At 41.7% G+C, this 18,921-nt stretch overlaps 1 long non-coding RNA gene across 1 annotated transcript; it reads right to left on the reverse strand.

Moving 5' to 3' along the window:
• Window positions 1-16,094: 16,094 nt before the first annotated feature.
• On the reverse strand, window positions 16,095-17,327 carry LOC127135405 (uncharacterized). The gene is made up of 3 exons (XR_007808542.1): window positions 16,994-17,327; window positions 16,641-16,855; window positions 16,095-16,170 (listed from the first exon to the last, which is right to left on the reverse strand). It is a non-coding gene; the product is annotated as an uncharacterized LOC127135405 (long non-coding RNA).
• Window positions 17,328-18,921: the final 1,594 nt, after the last annotated feature.

Consider the following 18,921-nt stretch of genomic DNA (forward strand, 5'->3'; position numbering starts at 1 on the left):
TTAGATATGTCAAGGCAAGGTTGACCACTTGCTGGGGGTCTCACTGGGGAGAAACAAACTTTCTGTCACCAACGGGTGAGGTAATAAACCTCTGCGGGGATATCAATCCTGAGTGCTGTCAAGAGCAACTGTAACAGACTTGCTGTGCTGATGTTGAATGAAATGATCCGCCTCTGCCGGGGATACGGTCTGGTGAGGTTAACACATGAATGCATATGTTTGAATTTTTCTATGGCGTAATGCTCCATATTGAATGGGAATGCTACGCAGTTTGAGGATGCAATGATCACTAACAATGCAAAAATGCAAAAATGGATGAAAAACTCCGGCTGGGGAGCCAAAACTGATCGGGTACTCCAACTTTGCAGGGAGACTCTGCAGGGAGAGCAACGACTTCTCACCCATGTTGGAGAATAACACTGCTGCTGGGGGAAGGTAAACTCCGCTGGGGATATCCTTCAGTCCACAGATAGGATAAATGTTGGAGATAAATTTCAATGAACATGCCTCACTCGAGGAGGAAATCGGCAAATACAGGCCTGCTGGGGATAGGCAATCCTTAGATCTGTTGGGGAATAGAAGGCACTATCCACAGACGTCTCCGCAGGGGAACATAGCTCTGATAGCTTCCATACTTGCTTGGGGAAAATATCTGCTGAGGAAACGTCCTCACAGATGCCAACCTGAAAAACAGCACAACAAAATGCCCCCAGGGGATACATGGACAAGATACGCTCAAGTGTCCTCAACATTCAAAATGATTTTCAAATGTTTTGTCACTTTTGCACGTTATTGTGTAGCCTTCATGTTCTTATATGCAATGCTTATCAAAGATTCGGACATTTTTGCAAACAAAACAGTAAAAATAAAAACAAAAGAGCCATTTATCTGAATAACGACTTTTATTGATTGAAAATGCGCCTGAAAAGGCAAATACATTGGGAGGCAATTCCTAGAAAGAGGTAATTGCGCACAATAAGGTAGTATGGTTCAACATATACTGCCTCAGTCGGCGAGCAGCCCAGGCCAAAGCACAGCAAGTTTTCTCGAGCAGTGAATATCTTGTTTCACAGTCGGTAAACTTTTTGCTAAGGTAGTATATGGCATGCTCTTTTCGACCAGACTCGTCATGTTGTCCCAATACACACCCCATCGAGTTCTCAGTCACTGACAGGTACATTATCAGAGGTCTCCCTGGAACTGGAGGTATAAGGATTGGAGGTTTCTGTAAATACTCCTTTATCTTGTCAAAAGCTTTCTGACAATCATCATTCCACTTGATCGCCTGATTCTTTCTGAGCAGTTTGAAAATTGGTTCGCACGTGGCTGTTAGATGAGATATGAACCTTGCAATGTAGTTCAACCTCCCTAAAAACCCACGGACTTGCTTCTCCGTTTTTGGTTCAGGCATCTCTTGAATAGCTTTGACTTTTGCTGGATCAACCTCAATCCCTTTCTCACTGACAATGAAGCCTAAAAGCTTCCCTGATCTCACCCCAAACGTACACTTGTTCGGATTCAACCTCAGCTTGAACTTTCTCAACCGATCAAACAGCTTCTGCAAATTAACCAAGTGCTCCTCTTCTGTCTGCGACTTCGCAATCATATCATCTACGTATACTTCAATTTCTTTGTGCATCATGTCATGAAAGAGAGTCGTCATTGCCCTCTGATAGGTAGCACCAGCATTCTTTAGCCCAAATGGCATCACCTTATAGCAGAACGTGCCCCAAGGTGTAATGAATGTCGTCTTTTCCATGTCCTCTGGCGCCATCTTGATCTGATTATATCCAGAGAAACCATCCATGAAAGAGAATACCGAGGATTGAGCCGTATTATCAACCAATACATCAATGTGAGGTAATGGGAAATCATCTTTCGGACTCGCTCTATTCAAATCCCGGTAATCGACACACATTCTGACTTTACCATCCTTCTTCGGCACGGGAACGATGTTGGCCACCCATGGGGGATAACTTGTAACAGCCAAAAAACCCGCATCCCACTGCTTCTGAACCTCTTCCTTGATCTTAGTTGCCATATCAGGACTCGTTCTACGAAGCTTCTGCTTGACCGAAGGACATCCTTCTCTAAGAGGTAATCGATGCACCACAATGTCTGTATCCAACCCAGGCATATCTTGATATGACCAGGCGAATATCTCCACATATTCTCTCAGCATCTCAATCAGCCTCCTCTTGACAGAGTCCTCTAAAGCAGCCCCAATCTTGATTTCTCTTTTGGCGTCCTCAGTACCCAAATTAACAACCTCCAACTCCTCCTGATGAGGTTGGATGACCCTTTCCTCCTGCTTCAGCAATCTGACCAATTCTGCAGGGAGTTCACAGTCTTCCTCACTCTCCTCTTCAGCTTGGTAGATGGGGTTGTCGAAATCATACTGAGCCATAACAGAACTGTTCATAGTGAATGCCATAAGATCGCTTCTGCATGTTTAATGCTTTGTTTTAGAAAAAAAGTTCAATAAAGTCACAAAAAACAAAAACATTGCCATTTTTATTGTTTTTTTTTTTTTTTTTTTTTTTTTTTTTTGAAAAAGGATGAAAACAAAAAATAGAAAGACAGGGATCACAAAGTTTGATTTCAAAAAATGTCCTTTATTAATGATAATCATTAAAACATGATGAGGCCCTACAATGAATCACTACGCCTTGGGCAGATCGTAGGATTTTCATGCAAAATGACAAAACAACAGAAAGTTACTCTGTCAGAAGAGTAACTTGAACCACTTCTTCAGCCGTCCAGTTGTTGATAGACCCCCCTGGTGCACACGGGCGAACCTAGTTGTCCAGATCACCATCACTGTCACAGTCTTCACTACCGGTTGCAGAGACGTCGCCATGATTCATCAGCCCAGCGCTGGTAAAGGTACTCGGACCCGCTTGACCATTCTGCTCTGCTTGGAGAGGCTCGTAACCAACGCCAAATTTGTCTTCTTTGACAGGCAAATCCACCATCTTGCCCCAGCCTTCAGCTTTGCCAGAATCAATAACCTCCTTAGCCTGCTTGTAAGAAGTAATTGAAGCACCTGGCTTCCTCTGCTCAGCGTACGCCACTTTCTCAAGAGCCACAGTCTCAAACGCCTGACATAAGGTTTCGTGGATCTCGCCATCCACCTCAACATACTTGAACGAGGATAGATGACTCACCAGAATCTCTTCTTCGCCGCACACAGTCACAATCTCTTCTGCGGTAAGCATTATCATACTTCCACGGCACGACTCTACTATTCTCAATAGCCCTTCTTCCAGACGCGGCGATAGTAGTTGGAGCACTGATGGTTACAGGCACGGAAATGGTAACTGGGGTACCATTTGTTGCAGGTGCACTAACGACCCTTTGTCCACGTCCTTCAGACGGTTTAAAGTAAATGGTGATAGTTGACACTGTTCCACGATCTTTTACAGCCCTACTGAATTGCAAACAACCCTCATCCATCATACCCTGGATACCGGCCCTTAACTAGTCGCAACCATTCTCAGATTCTGCACAGCCCAAACAATCCTCATCACAGCCCGAGTAGACACCCCCATTCAGCAGACGGCCCTTCACAACTAGCAGAGAAGTCTGAACATCATCAACACTAACAACCAGATCTTCAGCTTCCTTCCCCTCAATATTGTTCACTCTATGCCCACCATGCTGAGGCATAGGGTTGTTTACGACGTTAGGCACTGGAGCGAAGTTGATCGCCTTGGCATCGATCAAATCTTGGACCTTGTGCTGGGGAGCCCGACACTTCTCAGTATGATGCCCTGGTGCCCCAGAGTGAAAGTCACAACGGACGTTGGCGTCGTACCCAGGAGGCAATACTGTAGGCGGAGCCATTGTACGCAACTCAACCATCCCCAACCTGAGTAGTTCAGGCAGCAGTTCGGCGTACGACATGGGTAGCGAATCAAAACGTCGATCAGGCATCCTTTGTCTGGGCTGATACGGACGTTGCTGTTGTTGTTGTTGTTGCGGTTGTTGAACTCTTTGTTGTTGTTGTTGACGAGGCTGAGGTGCCGGAATGGTTACTGCAGCAGCTTGACGGTATTCAATTCTGTTCTGATCTCTGCGATGTTGAACAGCATTAGTTTCACCCTCTCTTCGACGAGGTGCCCCAGCAAACGGCTTCTTAGAAGAAGAGGAACCAGCATCTTGGATCTTCCCAGTTTTAATCAAGCTCTCAGTCCTCTCTCCACAAATGACAACATCAGAAAAACTACCGAATGGGCAGCTCCCCATCCGGTCCATAAACACACCCTGAAGAGTACCGATAAACATATCTGTCAACTCCCTCTCCAGCATAGGGGGTTGAACTCTAGCAGCCAGTTCACGCCACCTCTGGGCGTACTCCTTGAAGCTCTCTCCGGATTTCTGACATAGACTCTGCAGCTGAGTCCGGCTCGGTGCCATGTCCATGTTATGTTTATATTGCCTCAAGAAGGCCTCACCCAGATCCCTCCAGCATCGGATCGAATCTCTCTTTAATTCCATGTACCAGTCCAAAGAAGCCCCAGATAGACTATCTTGGAAAAAATACATCCACATCTTTTCATCATCGGTATACGCAGAGATTTTTCGATAATAAGCCTGCACATGGGTGCGAGGGCAAGAAGTACCGTTGTATTTATCGAAGGACGGTGCTTTGAACTTGTAAGGGATTCTCAAACCTTCCACCAACCCCATATTGGTAACATCAAAACCGAGAGAATTCTGACATTCCATAGCTCTAATTTTCTCAGCAAGGGCATCAACTTTACGATCCCTCTCATCTACCCTTCCCAGAACGTCTTCGTCTTCACTGAGCAGAGTGAACATATCCTCTTGTCTGTCAACAATCGGAACAGGATTACGGGCCGGGGCACGGACTGCTCTGGCATTAGCGGTATCTGGAGCAATAGGTTGACCGTTGATTCGAATTCCCCCCAACTCATCACCTACAGCATAGTTGTTGCTGGGTACAGCAGCAGCAACATTATTATCATTGACCGGGCCTCCCTCTGGCGGAGCATGGTTGACCGGTGGAATTGCAGCCTCTTGTCTCTGAACCATGGCTCGAAGTTCTTCTTGACCTTGTGCAACCCCTTGCATCATATTCATGAACTGGGCCATGTTAGCCTTCATCTCAGCCAACTCAGCTTGAACTTGATCCATACCTCTCTGTTGATTCAGTCTTGTTGAGTAGCGGTGCGGACGTTGATCAGCTATCCTGCCTGAACAGGAACCAAGAGTGAGAAGTCACGACCAAGAACACCTGTTATGCAAAATGATATGAGTATGGTGCTAATGATGCGTATGATGCACATGATATGTTCATTCCTCAGGCATTCAAAGAGCCTGAGTCATCCTCAAAAGATGGCAACCTGCAGCAAGAACAACATAGAAGCACAGAAACAACATACACAAGAGTGATGAGTACAAGGTGAAACCAACAACCCCATATATATGAGTACAGGATCATACAACAAAGTCGACAAAGAAAATCCAAACAATCGGAGTACAACAATGAATCCCATCCAACAAGCCTGGAGGTGATTCTCAACATACATATCAAAGATACAAGCTAAGACAAACGGCCTCCCGGAATGAGAGTCTTCAAGTACTGACACTGGTCTATCAACAGGTCACATTCTGAACATTCTGGCAAAAGAGTGATCTTCTCCTTCAGTTGTCGTCTAAGCTCTACCACTTCTCCTCCAAGGTGGTTCTCTGATGCCTGTCTCAAGTCTACTTCCTTCTTCAACTGGATGTCTTTATCTCTGAGTTGCTTCTCCAAGTCTCTGATCTTCTTCCGATAGCTGGCCTCAACTCTCTGCAGCCTCAAGCACTCCCGGTGTTCTGCATCTAACATGCTCTCCACCTCCTCGTAGGATCTCTTCTTGCTTCTCAGTCTGCTAGCATCTTCTCCTCGCACTCCTCTGAGTTGATGAGCCAAATTCAACCTATCAGCTTTGGCTTTGTACAACTCCATCTGGGTATCTTGCTCCTTCTCTCTCAAACGGCGATTCTCCATCAGGGCTTGCTTGTAGTGCTCCGCAGGCACACTCTCAGCAAGGATCAAAGGTGGTTGCTCCTGCAACGGCTCCATCCTATCGTAGGGTAACAACAAAGTTTCTACTCTCTCCTTGACCCAATCAGTGTAATCGGGCATAGCAACGACAAACTTCTTCCCTAAGACAGATCCATCCTTCATACCAATAGACTTCCAAGCTCTCCCTATCTGCTCCAATCTATCCGGGTCACTCTGCTTCTCAAAATACACACTTTCTGTTACCTCAGCCTCAAGTGGTCTTCCCTTCATCACAAACCCCAACTGGCGGAGAGAAAGAACCGGGTTGTAATTGATGCAACCCCTAGTCCCTATGAGTGGCACATTACGGAATCCTCCACAACTCATAATGACGTTACGCACATCCATCCGGTAAGATTGCCATCTGATATCATAGGACGTAAGAGACATAACCCTCTGAGTCCACTTATGCGTGCTCTGAGCATCCACAAAAGGTCCACTGACTGGCAGGAGAGACAAGAACCATCTGAGCAAAAGCGGGAGACAACACCTGATAGCCCCACCCTTACCATGCCTACTGTGAATAGCATAGTAAGTGTCAGCCAACAGAGTAGGAACTGGATTTCCTCCAATGAAAATACTGACTGCAGCATAGTCAACAAAATTGGGCATACTCGGAAACAGGACGATCCCATAGATCATGACGGCCAACTGAGCATGAAAGGCTTCCCAACTTCCCTTCTCTGCTTCTTCTCTAGCTACCCTCAACAGAAACTTCAAAGGCAATCCTACAACATCCCCACTGGACTTCCAACTATCACTGACTTCCTTGATACCCAAATGGAAAGCTCTGGCAACAACTCTGAAATCAACCTCCTTAGGCACATCCAAGAAAGGAACCTGATACCGGACCGGGACACTCAGCAGGATGGAGTACTCCTCAAGAGTAGGCGCCAACTGATAATCTTGAAAGGTGAAACAATGAAGCTCTGGGTCGTAGAACTGTAGAAGAGTCTGCAACGGTACCGGATCGACTACCATCTTCAACAGTGTCAGAATATCTCCATACTGGTCAACAAACCCCTTCTGGTTACCACTGGTCATAAGGTTGCTCAACTCAATCAGAGACGTCAAAGGTTCACGGTGAAAGCTGTAGGAACAAGTCTTCCGCTTCAACTCTGGGACTGTTGCCATCTCTATCAGTGAACAAGCTCTGGAATGTACCTGAGAAATGATATGCATGCAGGGATTAGTTTTTTTTTACTTTTCTTTTTCCCCCTTTTTTTTTCTTTTTTTTTTGCGTATTTTTTTTTAAAAATAAACATGTTATGATGCAAATGATGCAGACAAGACTGGTTGGCTGTGTCTCTCAGAACACAGGATCAAAACTTCGGCTTGAACTCGGAACCACAAATTCATCTGAAACCCAAAGTCATCTGAGACCCCAAACTTCTGAACCAATAGTCACCAACAGGATCACAAGTCACCAACAAGTCACCAACAAGTCACCAACTGTACCTGTAATAATGATCATTCCCTCCCCACTCACGGGTGTCATCTAGGTCAGGATAAGGTCGAGAGAAACGCAGCATAAATAACCTTTCGCAGAACATCATCATATACACACCCGAAGTATGTAACGATAATATCCCACCAGGGTCTGAACTGCTCGTGATATCAATGTTCCGCTAAGTGGCGCAATACCACCCGCTTCCCATGAATCACTCTATTCCTAAGTATCCTAGATTTCACTCATGGCCTGGGTATTGGGCCTTTTACCTCATGTAACTCCCACCCCAACAGAGAGAAACAGACAACCAGCCAGGTGAATAATGAATGTGAATGAATGCGAACATAAGTGCAAACATAAATGCAAACAATAAATGGAATGAATACAATAAAAAACAGCAAACAGCAACCAAAACCCTAACCTAGAGAGCGCTAGGAGAGACTCGCTTAGGGAAGATGGACCAGCATAGGTCAACTTCTCTTATTCCCCAGCAGAGTCGCCAGCTGTCGCATCACGTGAAAAACCGGCGGGAAAACAAGAACAACAGAGCCGCCACCGTGCGTTATTTATCCCAAAAGAGGGAAAGGAAACGCTCAGAGTAAACCTGGAAAAGACATGGTCTCGCGACCAAAGAGAATGGGATCGGGAGTCGGTTATGCGAAGGGAAGGTATTAGCACCCCTACGCATCCGTCGTACTCGACGGGATCCACGCACAATAGAAAGGAAAATGGTTGCTAAAACACTGCTCAAACACACACACACTGGCTGAAAGAGACACAAGAAAACAAACAACTGACTCGGCAGGATATCGCATCCTGGGCCTACTTAGTCTATCAGGCATAGACATCAGAGTCGAAGTAGTTCGGACTGGGGAAGCGACACATGCTCGCTAAGGTATCGCACCTTATGCATACGTATCTCCTCGGACGAGAGAAGAATCAGAGCATTCGTAGCTCGGCTGACACGCACACAAACAAACACAGGCAAAGGCAAACGTGGAGCCTGAATGCCAATCACTGGACTTACATCAGCATCCGAACCAGAACACACACAAGAAGGCAAACATGGAGCCTGAATGCCAATCACTGGACTTACATCAGCATCCGAACCAACAAACCCACACTGGAACCCAAATGCCACTCGATGGACTTACATCAGCTTCCAAGCACACAACAAGACAAAACAAAGACACAGGCGCCCGGAGAGATCTGCTCATCTCCTGCCTACGTACCTCATCTGGTATGAGGATCAGGGCGACGTAGTTCCCCTACGGAGGGATACAGGACTAGCCTAACCAGATAACAGAGGGAGACACAACTAGGGAGACTACGACTCGAGCCTAGATGTTATCATGCAAAATCATCCCTAAGTTAAGGTTTCTAGCTAACTGGCACAGGGAGCCAGCCTATCCTAGTTATGACTTGCACAGGAAGCAAGCCACACACACACTTAACTTGCACAGGAAGCAAGCCAAGCAAAACCTAACTTGCACAGGAAGCAAGTCTAAACTAACCCTAACTTGCACAGGAAGCAAGTCAAACAAACATACAAGCACAGATAGCACACACTATATACAAACAAGGGCTCACACAAGGGTTAGGTTTTAGTCGAGGGGTCATATCAACCTCAACAAACAAACCTCTGGAACTGGGTAGATGTTGCTCTTAACCTTGACATTGAGAGCCAAGGTGAAGCAGATGAAAGGTGAGTGAAGATGAGACTTCACAGCTCTTATCCCTGGCCTGGGAGAGCTTAAGACAAGAATGTGTGGGTTCAGAAAGTGGGAACCCTACTACACATTTGATACTGACTCAACTGTACAATTGTACAAGATCTTGGGTTTGTATCTGCAATGCATCAACACAGTGGTGTGAGCAGAGCAGATGACACACAGAATAGCAGGGGATAGATTGCATATCCCTTGGGTTCTGCCAATTGCCTCTTCACTTAGGAGGTCTTTGACTCTATACAAGGACAAATGTAAACAGTCACAAACATTGCCTCTTAAGGAGGACTTCAGACAGTTGCCTGGCCAAGTAACGGACCAGGTCTTCCAGACTACATGAAGATAGAAAGGTATACCTCAATGCAAATTGCTTATCAAGCAAAGCAAAGCAAAGTTCACAAGGAACTAAAAGCAACTAAAGTACCTGAAATCAGTCAAGCACAGTTAGTATACAAGTCAAAGTTAAATCAGAATGAAACAAAGGTTAACAGTCAGCACAAGCAGATAAATGTGCAATGCACAAGGTTCAAGGCATGTGAGCCAAGCAACCTATAAAACAAGCATGTTAGTCATGATAAACAAGCACACTCAATCAATTTGTATTGGTCTCATTGAAGCATTTGTGGCTTAACCTGAAACAATGAATTCAAACATGAGCAATAAGACCACTAGGACAAGCCTAGGGTCAAAAGAGAATGAGAAAGTCAAAACAGCAAATGACAAGTGTCCAAAATCATGTTCAAACAATCAAGCAACAAACCCAATTGGTTTCACATTCATATCAATCATCATCATCATTTCATGAACAAAAGAAGTCAAGGCATGGCATTTAGAAGCTCATAGAAGTCAACAGCAAGACTTAGCTCAAAAGCAATCTTAAACATTTCCAAAAATCACCAAATAAATCATGATAAATTATAACACATAGCATGGTAAGCATGTCAAATTTCATCTCATTTGGACAAGTGGAAAGCAGTCAATGAAAATCAGAAAGTCAAAGCAATTTTGAACATGCTCAAAGAAGTCAACCAATCATGCATCAACTTGAAAAAATCATAAATCAGAGATGGTGTATGATAAATGAATGGGACTAAAACCATGGCAAAGTTTAGGATGTCTAGTTATCTCATGTAAAATTTCATGTCCATCTAATAAAGTATGAGCATTTCACAAAACAAATGGGAACAAGTGTCACAAAAAGTCAACATATGACCAAGCAGGGGAGAAAATCTCAAACAATTAGGAAACGCCACAAACAAATCCAAGAAAAGTCATGTGCAAACTAGACATACAAGAGTAGGTTTATGCAAAAATTCACATCAATTGGAGGTCAAGAAGCATGGCTATGAAAATCATGAAGTTGGACATCAATGGTGTGACACAAATTGTCACACCCTAATTCAAAAATTCACAACTCACAATCCAGATAAGATAAATTCACAAACTCTACACCAAAATCACCATGAGTGTGTCTAGTTTAAGCACAAAAAATTTGGGAGCCATTAGATAAAGTATCACCATTTCACAAATGTTTTGGCAAAAGGTACAAAATATGAGCACATGAACAAAACCCTAATTCCATTTAAAATTCACTCATCCAAAAAATCAGCAAAAATCATGATAAAAAAGTAGAGATCCAGATAAACACAATGCAAAAATTCCCATGAGATTTGGAATTAAAATGGATGAGATATGATTTTTCAAAGTTGGAGTTCAAAAAATGGAATAAAAATGAAAAATAACAATTTAATTCAATGTGTCATGTGCCCCGAGTGGCAAACTTGTAATTAACAAAGCCACTTAACCAAACGACCGCGTTTAGGGCAAGGCAACGAAATAATCTGATTGGCCCATGCTGATGCAACAATAACGACTTCATGCAAAAAACCCTAATCCAGAAATCCGCAGGAAAAGTCGTAGCCAGCCTCATGAAGGCCACAAGTGAATCCGCAGGTAATGTGCAGTTCATGAACAGCATGAAGATCTTCATGATCTTCATGCGCGAAATCTCCAGAAAATTTCAACAATCCCAGAAATGCAATTTAAACACATATTTACGAAGATCTAACAACACTTAACACGAATCCACATGCGATTTATCTCAAAACAACAAAATCATGAAGAATCGATCAAATCTTGCCATGAACATAAAATTTCAAAAACCCTCGTTCTCTCTCATTATGGCACGGTTTCTTTTGATTTAAAGCTCACGATACCCACAGTGAAAAGATCTACAAGAAACACTTCATAATTTTGGAAATGAAAAGATTCGATACCTGGCCAAATTTGGAGCACAGAACCGGAATGATGGTTGTTTGGTTGTAAATGCCCGAAACAGATGAAGGTTCCAGCTCCAGATGATGAATGGATAAGATGCTTTGGCTCAGCAACCTTGCTTTTAGCTTAAATCGAAAAAAGCCATTGATGGAGCTTGGAGAAAACAGAAGTGAAATGGTTGTTACAGCTGCGCCTCCATGCTTGCAATGGCTTCCAACATGATTGTGAATGATGGCACAAGCAAGTGTGGCTCGAGCTCTTTGAGGTTTTCTCAAGAAAAATGCCAAAATGCAAAAAAATGGATTTTAGAGAATATGAGTTTTTTTCTGTTTAGACCAAGTGGCTGCTAGGGTTTGCAAGTGACAGAAAATGATGAATATATCTGCTGTTTAAGGGTACAAATCAAAGTTCATGAAAAGGTGGGATGGAGTTGGTGAAAAGTGTACTTTTGTCCAATTTTCAAGCAAGTTAGGAATGACTATATGTACTGCACGAAAATGACTTGGTTCATGTCACAAATGCATTTTCAGAACATGTTTGGTTGGTAGAATTGGTTAGAAATGATTATCTCACAAATTCACTTTTGTACCACACTTGAAATTAATTCATGCAAGTCAAAAAATGCCATTTTGATTGGTGAAGTTTTGGTACATGAAAATTACATTTTTGGAAAGAGGAGGTCAAATGTGACTTGTTGGAAAAAACCTCACCAAATTTGGCCAAATGGTTTGAGAGATATGGCCTTTTGAAGTTCAAGAATTTCTGAAAATGATTTGATCATAACTTGCCAACCATACATGGGAATTGAGTGTTCTTGGACTTTTTGGAAATGGGAGAACAAGATCTTCAACTTTCATGTTGGGAAAAAATTCATTTGAAGCTTGTATCATGATGTAAGTTTGAGGATCAAGACTTTCCATTTTTGGTAAATTTCAGTTACAGGTCAAGTTTCCCTTTTTGGAAATTTCTGATCTGGCTTCAAATTCTTCCATGATGGTGTTTGACATGATATATGAGGCCTATATGGACATGAATGAGACCTCTCAAACCAAATCCAACCATCAAAACCATAAAATCAGACACAGTTGACCAAGTTTGACTTTTTTAGGGTTTCTGGCTGACTGTGCATTGACTGATGACTTCTGAACATCCAATCCTTGACCAAAACACTTCAAATGGATCCCCAAGTCATGTGAACATGTTGGACCAACCCTAGGGCCTTGGCTCAATGGAATTTGTACTTGCTTGCTTGACTGACTGATCTCCTGACCAGTTTGACCTAATTCTTCTGATGACTTGCACTTGAGGCAAATAGGACAATGCAATGTTATGCAGTGGACCATGTTATGTTATGACCTAATAATGACAATGTATGTATAATGATGGGTGGAAATTTGAGGTGCTACACTTGCTTAGTTTCACTCAGCTTCACCATTGGGCGTCTTGGATCAGGATATCTCCTTGGGTCAAAAGCCCTTCCTGGCTTACCAAATTGTTGATTTTGGATGGCTTTATGACCATCTCGGTGATTTACTCTCTTAACCTCTTCAAGATTTTGAGTTGACTTCTTGTCGAATACAACACTGCACCTAGGGCACATCATGACTTCTGACTTCTTTTTCTAACACCTTCGGAGGAAGTCAAACAGCGTTGCTTCCTTTTGAGGGAAGGCAACTTTGTTATACTCCTCCTATCGACATTAATCGTTGACCTCCATAGAGGTTTCTTGGGATAATTCAATCATATTTACCTCCATGTGGATATCCTCAGTAATATTCAACCTTTGGAATTGTATTTGAAGGCCCTCAGTGGCCTTGTCCATCTAAATGAAATCATCAGCGGTTTCTTTGGTGATCATCATTAACTTTGAACTTTCAGCGTCCTTAGCATCGGAGGCTTCAACATTCTTGTAGGTGATATCTCCTGCAGCCTTTTGAGTGAAATCATCAAGAGGTGTTAGCGTCAAAGTGTTGAAATCCTCAGTGACTTCAGTCATGTTGAAATCATCAACAACTTCAATAAGGTTCACTTCTTCTGGTTCACTATAATGGGCCTCAGCTACTTGTAGGGGATCGGAGTCGATCTTCATTTGGCTCCGTGTTTTCTCTGAACTTGAGTCTTCCTTCCTGCATAGCATTTTGCACAAGATCCCTGAAAAGAAAACATTGAGACGTTTTATGACCCAGAAAACCATGGTATTTTCAAAACCCTTTTTTCTTTCTTTGCTCTAAAGGGGGTATTTTAGCACCCGGGGGTACTATCATTTGACCATCTTTGACTAATAAGTCAAAAATTTCGTCACATTTTGTAACGTCAAACGTATAAGTTTTCTTAAGAAATTTGTCATTCTTTTCAGGCTCAATGGGATTTTTCCCATTCAAAGGTGCTAAAACTTTGTACGCATATGGTGGCCCTTACGTCAACTTAGCAAGGTCGATCTCATTGTCGTCGAAGTCTGAAAGTCCATGAGATAAACCTTCATCATCATTCCTTAAATCGACATAGGCTACCCTTTTACCTTTATTTTCCCTAGCCTTTTCTTCCTTCAAACGTTCCAACTGTCGAAACCTGTCAACCAATTGGGCCATCTCCCTTAGGTATTAAGCATCTCATTTCTTTCTAATCGAATAATCGAAGCCCCCAGCGGCCATTTTGACCAGTTCATGCTCTGGTATTTGCGTAAAACACCCAGCTTTGAGTAATCGAAACCTATTTAGATAGTCATCAATTGGCTCAGTGAACTTTCGCTTGATACTAGCCAACTCCTTCAAACTTATCTTCATTTTCCCCATGTAAAACTGTTCGTGGAACATTCTTTCTAGTTGGTTCCAAGTGTGGATCGAAGTTTGGGGCAAGGTGGAAAACCATGTGAAAGCATTCTTTGTGATTGAACTTGGAAAAAAATTTATCCTAAGGCTCTCATTATTTGACATATCTCCCGCCTCAATTAAATATCTAGCCACATGCTAGACAGTGGACTCAGTGGTATCCCCAGTAAACTTGGTAAGTTTGGGGATTTTGGTTATAAGGGGTGCTTCTTCCTGCAAGATATACTCTGACAAAGGTGATGTATAACTTGGCCTTCAAGGCCGAAATTTACCCTATTTCGAACCATAATTCTTTCGACTATAGCTGCTAGATTATTATCTGCTGCCATATCGTCATGTCGAACTTGTCGTATGACATCATCAGCATTTTGATTTCCATTCACCATTAATACCCTTGGCTCCCTAGGTATTTATGGTCCAATCCTAGGGGATACTGCTACTCCCCCTTAATTTTGTGGAATCTGGTTAATGGTGAGGTCATCTTCAAAAGCGTCCTCTTGATTTTCTCTTACCCAATCTTTAGGAGGAAGTCATTGGTGCTGAGGTACACCAAGGAATTCAGACATTCGTGCCACATGCGTTGTCATCTGTTGATTCGACTGAGTCATATTTTGAATCAGAGGATTCAACACAGTGGTCAAAGTCTGAGTGAACATTTGAACCATCTCATGGTTGCTTTCGTCCATTTGTTGCCTTCATGCTGCCGCGGAGTTATTGGTAAGAGTAGGTAGTTGTGTTGGGTGTCTCAAACCTGAATATTGGTTAGTTCCTCTCATGTTAACCCTAGACCCATGCACTGGAGAATTGATGTTAACCACTGGTTCTGAAAAAGTGGAACCAGCATTTTGTAAATTGGCCATTACTGAAGTTGGCATTTCATATGGTTGTTCTCGACTACCAAATGGTATTGAGAAACCAGGGGGTACTAACGGCCTATTTGGAATATCTCTAATTGGTGGGGGAGTAAGAGGAGGTCCCCTAGGACCAATGTAGGTTAAAATTGGTTCAGTGTAGGAGATTGAATGCGTAGGCATCGAACTCACCATAGACAGAACTACTTCAGACACATGTGATGTGTCCATGTTTTCCCCTATCGAAGTAGAAGGGGGCGTTATGTTACTGGTTGATGGATTTTGGAAGTTTTGGGTATCTGGCGCATTCACATTCGCCATCCTCGTATAGGATTCTCTCCCTGCTCGTTGTTCGTTGTTTATGGCTATTTTACCACTTCTTAATAACATACAACGAATCTTTTCCCAAAAAACTTAACAACCAGAACTACACACAATTCGTAACGTTAGCACTGGTCCCCTTAGGTGTTCCAATTTGTTTACCAGGAAAATCGGTAAACAACCATTGATCTTCCAAATTTCTAAATTTGGTTACTCGCAGGATCGATCAGATTGATCCTAGGACATGTGCTAATTGTTTTGAAAATGAGTTTTAGTAATAACGAACACTCCAATAATAAACGCAAATTTAGAGTTAGAAATTGAATAAAAAAGGGTTGGTATGAATGAAAGGTAAAGGACTTGTAATGATAAATAATTGACAAAAGTAAATGCTGAAAGTAAGGAAATTGTAAAGGACTGTAAATGATGAAGAAAAGAAGAGTGTTTGAAATGAAGCAATAAAGAAATGTATTTCTGGAAACAAAAAGTAAAGATAACTTTGTATTGCTTTGAAGTAACTAACAATGGTGTAACCAAACGTACATTCTGTGATTTACGATTCTTCTTCAATAAGGCAGAACCACACACAAACTTGCATTGCCATGAATCGTACACTTGCAGCATATCCTGCAGCCACAACCTGCAAGTTACAGCCCAAAAAGAGTTAACATATACGAATATAGCATCACAGCCTAACAAGTTAACTTCACAATTCACAGCAAGTGATTAGCCAATCGAAACTCATATGACAGTTCAAAAAATCAGCAGTGGCTAGCAACCATTATCCCTCTCCTAATAGGTTCCAACTAACCAAATCCTAACCGCACCAACTGATTTATAACAACCTAACTGACATGAACAAAGGAAAAACCTCATAACAGAATTTTTCTAATAAAACCTCATAACAGAATCCTCAAACCAAGAGGCAAAAACATAACTCTTCCTAACCAACTATCATCTCAACCTAACTTTAATTCCTAACCAACTATCATCTCAACCTAACTGTAATTCCTAACGAACTCAGTGTGATAACAAAATCACTAACAGCTTCTAACCGAAACGATATAACAGAAGGAGTAGAGAAGAGGAGAAATACTATAAAATATAAACCTTCATCAATTTGGAGGGGGCACATTCCATCTTCTCGCCACCTTCACTCTCTCATATTTTCTTCCATCTTTTCTTCACCCTCAACCAAGATCCAATTCCATTCTCGATCACCTTCAATCGAGTTCTCAACCTCCAACCCTCAACCGCTTCCAATAGTTGAAATCTCACTATGACATAACCGTTTCTTCAACCTAGACTCTCTTTACAGCAAGAACCTGCAGATGAAGATTGAAATTCCTTCTCAAATGGAAGCCAAGGTATAATAGAAACAAGAGATCCAGAAGAAAAAGAAGTGAAGAAAGTTGAAGAGGAAGTAAAAGAGCAAGCGGAGAGGGAAACCGAGCGAGTCGTACCTAAAGTTTGCATCGAAGTTTGGAAGTCGACACAAATCCAAAGGCGTCATCATCGTCTCCATCGGCGACGCGGAAACTTCATCAAGCATAACAACCGAAGTTTGTCTTCAATCAAAGCTTCAATCTAGTGAGTTCTCAATTTGATTCCGATGTTGTTTTTTCTTCTGCTTTCGTGTACATACGATTGCGATTTGAATCGAGATGGTGATTTTGGAAGATGATTTGATAATTGGAGCGTGTTGTTTATTCCGATTCAATCTGGAGCGTTAGGTTGTGAGGCGCGGCGACGGGGAAGCGATTTTGTGCTTTCTGCTTCAACTTGTGGGAAATGTTAGGGTTCAGTGCTTCCACTGGGCTTACGCATTCTGTGCTTGATACAAGGCCCAAGTGAAATGGGCTTGCTATCCACGCCTCCAAGATCGTTATCTTCACCTCCCTTTCAATGCAAATTGGCATTGGGTTAGGACTTCCAGGCCCAACCAGTGGGCTGCCTCTTGCGCCCTGGAGGCCCATTCCAGTTTTTTTTTGTTGACTAGAGTTAATTAGATTATAATTAGAAATATTAGTTTAATTAGATTATAATTAGAATGATTAGAAATTAGAAGTTAATTAGGGTTTTAAAAATTGATTAGTGATTAGAAGAATTATTTTGGATTTTAGGATTCGAAATCCGATTAGTTCGTAATTAAATTTTAAGTAGAATTTTATTAGGTTTAACTCTTGATTTGATTAGTTCAATGTTTTTTGGATATTAATCCATTAGGCTAATTAGATTTCAAAACCGATTGAATTAGATTAGATAATTTTTGAGAAAATTAGTATATTAGAGTTTAGAATCGATTAGAAATATTAACGATCAATTAGATTTAGGTTAATTTTAGATGATTAGACATTTTGGTTAGAACTTAAGATTAGGATTTTTAGGAATATTAAGTGTTGATTAAGGTTAAAAATTGAAAATATGAGAAGAATTAGGAATTTAGATTCATTGAAATTTTTAGAATTAGAATCTTGTAGAATTTTAGAAATTAGAATTTTTAGGAATATTAACAATTTTAGAAATTAGGATATTTTAGAACTTAATTGAATTTAGAAATAGAATAGTGTAGAATCTAATTGAGTTTTATTAGAACTTTCATGATTAGAATTTTAATTCAATAACCATAAAAATGTCATATGACTGTTTTACCCCTAGGTGTAGAAATAGTCCAATTTTTGCATGTTCCCCTAGTTTTAGGACTTATAAAATAATTTAAAATAACAATTAACCCTTTAGGTAGTTGTACATTTACATTCAACTAATTTTTACCACTGATTAAGTTGATCAAAGTACGCTTTGATTAACTAAATCCTTTGATTGTGCTTAATACCTCAAGCTTAGTCGAGTGATCAAAAGACCCTTGATCACTTGATAAAGTAAGCCCTTGTGATCAAGATGTTGGATACTGGATCTCCAAGTTCAATCAAGATTCAAAGATCAAAAGTTCAAGCAATCCAAATCAGTACAAGACAAGACTACTATTTAAGCACTACAAAGGTCAAAACTCAACACTTGTTAATCATGAGCCAAGTTGTGTGCCATGAGTCTTAAGTAATAGAGAATGAATGGGACTGGAGAATTCCTACCACCATTCTGAATATCTTTGGATGCGGGACGAATGACCCGTTTGCTCATCGTATTCACCTATATTCATTGGCTTTAGCACAACTCGATTCAAGTTGATTAACAAGCCTCTTCATCATTCAAGGATAACCCTTCATCATGGGAAGCTGCAAGGAAATTCAACTTCAACACTCATTGATTATGATGTAAATTGCTAGTCACGAGCCTTAAGTAGTAGAGAAGGAATGAGATTGGAGAATTCCTACCCCCATTTTGAATATCTTTGGGTATGGGACGAATGACCCAATGCTCACTGTGTTCGCCT

This window comes from Lathyrus oleraceus, chromosome 4 (genome assembly GCF_024323335.1).
Source record: "Lathyrus oleraceus cultivar Zhongwan6 chromosome 4, CAAS_Psat_ZW6_1.0, whole genome shotgun sequence".
Taxonomy (NCBI): Eukaryota; Viridiplantae; Streptophyta; class Magnoliopsida; order Fabales; family Fabaceae; genus Lathyrus; species Lathyrus oleraceus.